Source organism: Frankliniella occidentalis, unplaced genomic scaffold (assembly GCF_000697945.3).
Source record: "Frankliniella occidentalis isolate FOCC.00 unplaced genomic scaffold, Focc_3.1 Scaffold90, whole genome shotgun sequence".
Taxonomy (NCBI): Eukaryota; Metazoa; Arthropoda; class Insecta; order Thysanoptera; family Thripidae; genus Frankliniella; species Frankliniella occidentalis.
The window spans coordinates 283181-293223 of record NW_026267219.1 but is presented as its reverse complement, the minus strand read 5'-3'; the positions used below and the strand labels follow the sequence as shown (position 1 = coordinate 293223).

Genomic DNA, 10043 nt, shown 5'->3' with positions numbered 1-10043 from the left:
CCCCCCAACCCTGCGAGGAGGCGAACCTCCTCCCGACCACTACGTATTCCTACTTTGTCCTACACTGGCAACGCGAGTGTTTGAATGCCATTCGTACACGGAGAGGCTCAAGTGTGTGAATTTTCATTTAAAAAATGCACACGTTTTCAAAGGAAAATTCACACGCATACCCCCTTTAGCTTACGAATGGACATTCACACACATACAAGAGTGTTCGACATTGGCAAAATCGCGTTTCCAGTGTACGCCTAACTTGTCTCATTCAGAACTGTTGCTCTTTGTCCTGAGAACAGATAAATTCCTGCACCAGCACTCGCCGCGCCACGGCGCCGCAGACGGTGAGCAGCGGGGCAGTGGTCTGAAACACACATATTCAGCGAATAGAATGTGTCTCGTATCAGAGCGTACTGACGGTCGCGCGGCAGTGCGGCGTCTGCTCCCTTATTCGCTCGCTGTATACATACACAGTGGGGGACAACCCCCCCCCTCCCCCCACTCTCCCACAATACAACCGCATGCACACTCATGCACTCACACACAAACGCTCAAACACACACACAAACACACTGGCACAACGGTCCGCATGCGACCCCAACATGGCCATCGCATAAACGCCTCATCGTCCATCAATCGGCCTTCTGCTCGGGTGGGCTCCGGGGCTCCGCTTCCCTATAAAGGAGGGCGTAAGGGGAGGAGTGCACGCAGGAGCTTGGGGAGGGGAGAGGGGGATCGAGAGGGGGCGAGGCGGGGGAGGAAATGCTATCGCCGAGCGTCCCCACGCGCCCGCCCGGGAGATCCCCGCCAGCGGCGCGCTCTGCGAATGCGATTTAATCCCCGCCGCACCCCGCCCACGCCCCGCCACGCGCCGCCGCCCCCGCGTTTGGTGTGCAGAGTCATAACCGACTCAATTAAGAGAGCCGTGATCGGGGGCCTTGGCCATCAACGCCATGTACCCCCGGCAAATTATGTGCCGGCCGGTCGGGCTGTGAAAGCAATCAGGGAAGGGGAAAGGGGAGGGGGGGAGGGGCAACGTCGCCTGGCTGAACTCAGTCAAGGGTATGCCCGACTCCCAAAACCGTGATTGCCTGATTTCCTTGTTAATTTTCGATTCGACGGAGATGGACTCGCGGTTTAGCTCCGCGCCCGCTCTCCCCTTCACTCCTACAACCTAAACCTCTCCCCTCTCGCTTTCTCTTCCCTGTCCTTTTACGTTGCCCCCTAGTTTTTGCCGCAAACAAATATAGTTTGTCGAATTCCACTGATAGAAATTTTGTACCCAGTTTGACTTGACCGTACTTGGAAAAAACTTTCCTCCGTACAAAGTACAGCCCACCCTACAGAGTCACACTGATTTAATAATGACCAGACCGTTCTACTGTACTCATATATACTGCTATCATTTTTAACAGTGTCCCATTGTTTTTAACAGTGTTCCATTGCTGAGAACTCGTGTCATTTACGGCGATCTAGATCGGGACGATGACCGCGTCCAGAAACGTAGAGTGGCAATTGCGCCCGTTTTCTTAGTTTTCTCCCACTCCAATTCCCAGTAAGTAAATCTGTCATGCCATTCCTCTCCACACTGTTAAATTCCTGCAATACCTTGCAGAATTGCGAAGGATTCAGATCCTCTGTAACTGCGACGCAATGCCACCAATCTCTTCACATGCTTCAAAGCATCGCTTTGCAATTGGAAAGCATCTGTACTGTAATTTCAAAGTAATTACTTCGTAGTAACGTAGGATCTTGATCCTTTGCGGTTCTGCAAAGTATTTTCTTTTGAAATTGAACAGTGCACCCGTTTTCTCCATGCACTATATTTCGTGTGTGTGTCATAATTATTGTTTATCACGTACCACATTTATTTTCAGCGAATGGTGATTGAGGAGTTTTCTTTTTTTCGAGGCCGCGCAGATTGACTGTGCCGCGCTTCTAAAATGGCCGCGGCCCCTCATCAGCGCCGGGTGAAATTATTTGTCGCACACGTGCATTGTGCGCGTGTCCCGGGCGTTTCCATTTGTCAAGGGTGGACTCATTGTTGCGGCGTGGCGGAGCGTAGCGGGGCGGGCTGGAGGCGCGGGCGGGGCAGGCCCGCCTCCCCATACGCTATACTCTCCGGCCTCCAGGCCTGAATCTGCGGGAGACGGAACTGTTGGCAAACGGAATGGAGAAAGGGGGGCAGAAGGAGGAAAACGGGAGGGGGCCGTGAGGAGGAGGGGGGGGGGGTAGGCGTTGTGAAGGGTCGTGCGGAGGACCTGGGTGTTCTCATCAGGAGATGACGAAGCTGGCTGTGGCCTAGGCGGAGGGGAGCGGGAGGTTAGGCGGCGGCTTAGGGAGGCCCGCGCGCCCCGACCTCCTTAGAGCGAAGCCCCCCCTCCCCTCCCCCGGCCCCACTCTGACAAAAGGCACGCCGAAATTAGGGGGTTGCAGAATAAATGTGTTCATTTTTCGTGTGCATTGTATGGGGAGCGCAAGCTGGTGGGGGGCGGGGTGCAGGCAGGCCCTTCGCGACACGCCCCAGAGACTTATTCAGTTCGCGCAGAGAGAGGGAGAGACCCGAAATGAGGGACATTCCCACATGGCCTCGACCATGATTCATGCCCTTTAAAAGGAGCGCGGCCATATTGCTTTCCGAGGCGCAGGCGGGGTCTGCGCCGCCGGGCTGTCGTGGCTGGAGCAGTCGGTGATGGCGCATTCAGCTTCTTAATATTCACGGGGCGAGGCAAGTCGCGAGCGCGAGTGGAAAAGAGAGTAACTCACTCTTTAGAGTTCTTGGGTTATTTTACCTTCTCTTTTTGGTCTCGGGAAGGTAAAATTACCCGAGGGCGAGGGCATCGTGTGTTACGAGTCCGAGATTCACGTTTTTTTTTCCAGCACGCTGTACGTTAAATAATAATGCTCTGCGGTAAGGAACAAGGAATTCGTTGTCGAGATTTTAATTCACTCTTGTCTAAAACAACACCACCTGTGGCTTAACATTTTTTTTTTGTAATATCAAAATAACAAGATTCTGTCCAGCAACATCAACATGTAAGATGTTACTCAACAAAATTTGATGTTACCTTACAACAATCTACCCTGTTTGAAACTAAAACAAAACTTAGTTGTCTCTCAACAACTTTGTCGCCTCAAAAATGTATCTGTTTTGCTCACAAACTTCTTATTTTTTTCACAGTGTGATCCCCGCCCCTGGCCGTCAGACCCCACCACGCGACACCGCTTCCGCCCGCACGTCACCTACATCCCCGCACCACCAGTATCGAAAAGGAGAGGCTCTCTGGCAGATTGTGTTGGTACAGTGAAGCACCCACCTCATCCCCGCCCGTCCAGCTCGCCGCAGGGAAAACTCACCCCGTAAAAAAGAGAACTCACAAATGAGCACTCCTGCAGCATACTCAGCTATGTTGAATTTTTGTCTTTTTAGTCTTAATTTACAACTAGGACTCATCCTACTTAAGCTAATTGTATACCTCAATGATGTCTGTTATTTTCAGAACGATTCTTTCAAACTGGTACCGTAACAAGTAAAACTTAGAAATCTTAGTCGACCAAGAGAAGATAAGGAAAAGTCTGACAGTGTGTTTCGGCTGTCGGTGGTCCGCCTCCCGGCCTCGGAAACGATTGCAGCATTAATTACCCCCCGCGGCTGCGGAAAATTTGCGTCGGGAAATGCAAATTTTGCCGGCGCCGGAAACAATTATTGCAAACATTTTCGTGCCCGACTGCACTAGGCGACCGCGCTGGATCGGGGCGGCGCAGATATACTTGGTGCAAACTTGTTTGGCCGACTCCAATTTCGGCTTCAGCACCCTACTCGCGCTCTCTCGCGCTCGTGAATCGCTCAAGTCTCTTCCTCTTAGCGGCCCGCCGCGCCGCAGGAAATAAAAACATGGAATGTTTCTTTCGCAAATAGAAGTTGACGCGGTCAGTTTTGATGACAAAGTATTTCCGGGCTCTGACTGCCCCCCCGCCCCCACCCCCGCACTAATGCTGCCCCCCCCCCTTAACAAACTTGCGGCGCCACTTCCCAGCTGAGCCTGCACCAAAGGCTCCTTCCGCCCCGTCACTCCCTTGAAGGATAGGGAGGGGTGGACCTACGTCACATGCTCGTTTTTTTTAATGTATCATTACGTGTATAAACTTAGTTTTCAATTTGCACAAGTGTATGACACATGTTTAAGGCAGAACGTTTCCACAACAACATGCAAATACAATACACTTTAATAAAATAATATATTGCAGGAATGGCATGTGTACGTAGATAGCACAGGGCTAATTCGGCGAATGGCTCAGCTGGCGCTTTTCCGCAACAACCTGATGTGATTGGTTGTTCCCATCGTGCACGGACCGAGTCAGACCCGCCAGCAGCGGTGGGTCAGCCACGCTGTGCCATACTGTGCCACGCACACACGCCGGGGGGGGGGGGGGCGAGGTTGTCTACACGCTTAGACCATTATCGGTTGTCCACTCTGCGCACCACAAGCACAACCACATACACGGCAGCGACAATACGGGTTGGGTGCGGCTCTGCGACAGATCACCTCTCTAAGCCGGGGCCGGGGGGATAGGGCGGGAGCGAAAGACGGGTGGATATATATGCTCGCCTCGCCCCTTTCTGTCGTCGAGCGGGGGAGGAGGAGGTGGCGGAATCAGCAAACGCGCTCCCTACCCCTCTCGCCTGTGTGCACCTGCTGGCGCAGACATAAGGCTCGTCACATCAGGAGACGAAGAAGCCTACTATAATTCACTGATGACGTTTATTATTGCACATTTAGATTCGTTATAAAGTGCCTCCACGTTCCTTATCCAGCGGCACGATGTGCGGAATAGCCTAGAAAATAAGTAAATAAATAATTGCTGGGCGCTTGCCTCCGTATCGCCCATGCAATGCAGGCCTGTGGGGCTAGCTCGGACCGGTTCCAGAGCGCCTGTGAGGTAGGCTGCGCCGTCGAGCAGCCTTGCTCTGCGGGTCTGCCTACCCCAGCTTTGCAGGCGCTAGCGGTCCATCGTGATCGGGACGCGGAATGATGCCAGCAGGCGCGGGTGTAGGGGGGGGGGGCGAAGGGGGGACCCCCCTGTCGGACCAGTTTACCCCCTGGGGTAGGTAGGCAATTTGTTGTACAAAACCCCTGAAGGTAGGCAACCCACAGCAAATCGCCCCCTCCGTCAGACAGACTTAACCGCGCCTGGATGCCAGGTCTCCCTCCCTCTCTCTCCCCCCTCTCTGTCTCTCAGTGTCTCCCCCTCTCTCCTCTGTGCCTCTTTGAAACGCTCGACGCCCCCCTACCTCGTGATGGTCGTTGTACCCTATTCCCCGGGACTAGCCACGATGTCACGACGGACGAGGCGTTGAAAAATTTTCTACCCTTCCCCCCTCCCTTTCTCTGTCTGTACCTCTCCCTCTCTCGCTCTCGCTTGGTCTCTTTGTCTGTCTCTCCCCTTCCCCTCGCCACGTCTTGCTTTGGGGTCAGAGGCGTAAACTATAAGGTCGAAACGAGGCCGGGTCGGACGCACATCACTGTGGGGACGCCCTCGGCACCACCCGGGACGACACATCAAAAAGGCTGGAAAAATAGAGATGAGGGTGGAAGAAAAAAAAAGAAACATTTATGTCGTAGAAATTCGTTGTGTGGTGTGGTTCCGGAGATATGATGTGGCGACCCCGCGCTTACACTTTTCTGTTTCCCACAGATTTTTATATTTCTTCTTCTCCCGGTACTTCTGCTTCCTTTCCCACTGAAGCAACGTGACGACGGCGTCCTTCGCCACGCTCCGCCACCCTCTGCCACGCCTCCCTCTGTCCCCCCCTCCCCCACCGACGCCCATCAAGAGGCCACAGAGAAATCCATTATCCTTGGAAGGCCCCACGGGATTCTGATGATACAGAGGGAATAAATTAGGGGCATAAGCAAAGCACCCGGGCTGCCAGCGCCCGGCTTGGCCCGGCGCGGCGCGGCTGTTGAGGCAGGTCAGCAGCCTGCCGGGACAGGAGCACCCTGCTCCTCGGTCCCCGCGCCTCCGCCCTGCAACTCGGAAAATCTAATCCTGCGGAAAAGGGTAAAGGGAGGTCGTGTCGAAAAGTTTGCGCGTAATAGCGCTTGCGGGGTTTTAAGAGAGCATTTACATATTTCATGGGAAGTGAACTCCATAGGGGAAGTGTTTTGGTCCTCGCTGTCTTATTTCCAAACTAAGCCCAAAGAGAGGAATCTGAATCGCACCACTGTCTAAAGTAAATGGTAGCTCACGTAAAGCACGATTCAACGAGCGCCACAGAAACATTTATAGGTTAGCCCATCAGTGCCGTTCTTTCTCTTTGGTTATACAGTCCCGGATGAAGGCGTGCGTGGCGGCTTTGCCTGTCGTCGCTCACCGAGGTGCCGTACAGCTCCGTGCGACTATGCAACCCGTCCGTACTCCGGCATTCGGCACCGAAAAAACAACGGCTCCGATGGGCCACGCTGACACCCTGTATTCTGTATAACATTTCGTAAACTTATGTCTGCACTGTTGAAAATGCCAGCGTCAGATATCTTACTCTCAGGAGAGTGAGATCAGTGACACAAAAATCTTACTCTCCTGAGAGCGAGATATCCGACTCTCAATCAATTTGAGTCATAATTTGCGGTCCTCAGCCAATGAGAGTGAGGTTCCTCACTGCAATTGAGTGAGGTCAGGGAAATCTCAATCCTCCAGAGTGATAATTCGGTGCATATGACTCAAATAGGGTGAGCCTTATCGTCATCGCTCTGATTGAGCGAGGCAAAATTGTCTTTCTCATTTCGAGCACGACACCTCACTCAAATGATTTCAGTGTGGCATTATGTTCATGACGTTAGACCTGTATTCTGTACATCCGACTTGATCCGACTCTTGTACCCCAAAAGGAACTCCTAGATTTAAAAAAAACCTAATTGGTTGGTGCATTCGAAAGTTAGCTATGGGAGCTACAGTCTTGGCTACCTGGTGGACAGACAGCAAAAGAAGTTTCAGTACCTAATAATTCGTTGCAGGACCTTGGCCTTAGCTGTGATAGTCAAGCGTTCGATACAGTACCGAAACCATGTAGCCAACGCGTTAGCTCTAGCACCTAATTTTTTTTTTTTTTGGGTGTGGTGGGTATATGGCTAGTGTTCAAACGATCATCTGTTCTGAAACTAAAACCATCTACCCTGAGACGTGACGTGTGTTACTGCTGAAACGCTGTATTTGCCGTGATAGAGAAAAAGCAGGTTGAAATAATTAATTAGATAGAAGTAACGAGATCCACGCGTATGTTCTATCGACCGTAACGAGGAGCAGAGTGATTAGCCGCCGTTTCAATTACTGTTCATGAAATGCCATGCAGAATTAATGTATATTTTAGCTATCGCCTCCATAAATTTTCATGAATTCGTACATCCAAGAACGGTGGACTACTATTCCACGAGTCGGGGAGCGACGCATCTGGCGGAATATAAGAAAATATAAATAGAGAGTCCCCTCCAGTCGGGCGTCTTTGTTTCAATCGCAGGAGCAGGAGCTCCCTTTCTCATTCAAATCCTACTTCTATTATTTATTTATGCGATGCGGCCCAGAGGGAGTAAGTTGATTGTGAATTATGAGCGAGAGTCGCCAATCAGATGAACGAGGGGCCTCCACTGCCGTTTGAAAATGAATGCCACCTGTTGACTGTGTTGCTCGGAGGCGAAACTTTTCCCAGGGATGCTGGTTTTTGAAGCAGAATCTAAAAGAGAAAAAAAAAGAAACCTGCTGGCATCGGCTGACTGAAACAAAATTGTACAGATAAAGTTTCCAAAATCGGTATACACTGCGCTCTCGACCGATGAGAACTTGGCCTCGCAGTTTTCTTTTGTAACTTTTCTCTTTGCGGAGGACACTGACTGTGGGTGGAATGTCGCTCCATGTAAATGAGAGTTGAAAAGAGTGCGGTGTGGAGTAAATAGGACGTGGCGTTTATAAAGGATAAAAGGCATGGACCGACACAAGAAGTGAAAAGCTCCTTTTTGATTTATGAAGTCCCCCCCCCCCCCTGCGAAATGACGCCGACCCGTTAATCTTTGCGCTCTTGGCCGGAATTCAAGTCCCGCTCCAGGCGCACCACCACACCACGCCACCCCTCTTCGATTTTTCTTTTTCGAATATTTCCCCCCCTCCCTGTCAGTGCTGCCCCAGAGAATGCACCAAAAAATATCGAAACCACGTTGAGATCGCCAAACAATTTCTCAAGTGACCCCCTGTGTGCCGGGGGCGGGCCGGCGAGGTCGTGAGTGCTATCCTCTCCAATGCCTGTAGTTTGTTGGTGCTCAGCCCCGTGTCGGTCTGGCTGGCACGTCGCTCCCGAGGGAAGCACTGGTCCGGCCCGGGGCCCCGTGCGAGCTGCGCACCTGTTTGATCCGTGTGCCGCTCCCTGCTTCGGGCTTCGGGCTCTTTGCCTCGCGCTGCCGCACAGAATTATCTACCGTTTCGCGTGTCGGATGCATTGTTTTCGCGGCTGCTTTGGTCTCCGATAAATGGCCTAGACTGCACCTTTTCTTACCATAAACCGTGTATCATCGTCGTGCTTCGGATTTAACTTAGTTTTTTACATTTGCTATGATGATGATCACTGTTGCTAATGTCATCGACTTTTTTTTACAGTTTTTTTAGAGCCACGCTTTGTGCAGACAGGCGGAAAGACTTCATTCGCGGGGCTTTGGCGTAGCGGGAGGTGGGGTTCTCCCGCGCTACTGATGCCGTGGAGCTGGGATCTTGATCGCACAGTGACTCAGCGGAGCGGGGATAGGAGGTAAGTGCTTGGGCGGGGCTGAAGATGAGCCTATAATGAGACGCAATGTTGGGCCGAACCGAATACACATACATACGATGTCCTTTTTTTAAAAATGCGTTTTCAACTGGAACTGGTACTTACAAGTGTTATAAACGGTGTCACACAAGGGTCACATGGCTTAAGATTGTACCTCCTCGTATTGAACTTTCTGAAATGGTTCTGTTTCGCAAGTATTTTTTTTTATTCTATACTCTTGCACTTCTGTGCTCGAAAACATGTCCGTTGTCCGTTTCATGTCGTTTATAAGGTCTTCCAAGTTCATAACAATTAAGCTGTGACAACATTGTGAAGCATTGGCAGGTTAAATTTAACCTAATTAACATTATTTAACGCTTAATATAATAAATATTTTGTGTTTTTTCACATTAAGGCCTTATGTGCACGACGCAGCGTCTTTTTAAGTTTAAACCCACCCTCCAAAACAAAAAATGACATCTCTTTCCGTGTGACTTTATGTCACACATAATTTTTTTGTGAGCAGCCAGCTAACGTTGTTATGAGCCCCGCCCTGTGAGGACGGCCGCGCAGAGGGTTACTCACCTTCACCACTGCTCGACAAGGGGGCCGACTGGCCCGGCAACTCCGAGCACAGGAAAAAAAATGTGGGGCGCCCGCACCTGAAAACACGTTTAAAATGCATGAGCGAGAGAAAGACAGAGGGTGGTGGTCGTAGACGTGTGGTGTGCGGTGGTGGTAGTGTGACGTAGGGCGCTGTGTAGGGTTTATGCGTAATATGCGTATGAGGGATGAATAAATACATTGAGGCTCAAAGGACCCTCGAGCCGGGCCCTAAAGAGGCCTTAAAAGGGTCCTCCGCTGGCCACGCGGGCCCGGATTCTCCTGGCCATCCTCCCCACCCCTGCTGGACGAAATAATTAAAGCAATCAATCTTTGCGAGGAATAATTATACGACCTTTACATGGCCGTTGGTCCCGGCGCGGGTTCTTCGGCGGTGCACGCCGCGCTCGCGCCCGCCTGCTCGACTTGTCGGGGGCGCCATGCTAATCCCCGACAGTTTCGTCTGCGAGGGTAAAAACGACACCCCGCCGTCTGCCTTTGGTCGCGGTCACCCGACCCTCCGACCCCGCCCGACCCCGACCCTCGGGCAGTGGACCCTAACGTGATTTGCAGACTCGCGTGATTACGAAGGACCGAATAACTAGTGCGGTTGTAGCGGTGCGGGCTGCGCGCAGCGCACTTTACGCACCCCCCCCCC

The 10043-nt window shown here is 51.8% G+C and overlaps 1 protein-coding gene across 1 annotated transcript in view; it reads right to left on the bottom strand.

The window, feature by feature from the left end:
- Positions 1–10043, bottom strand: part of LOC113204391 (uncharacterized) — a gene marked incomplete in the record, with an annotated part of 68696 nt that overhangs the window by 36746 nt on the left and 21907 nt on the right. Inside the window, 1 exon segment of the mRNA XM_052269346.1 lies at positions 9368–9444.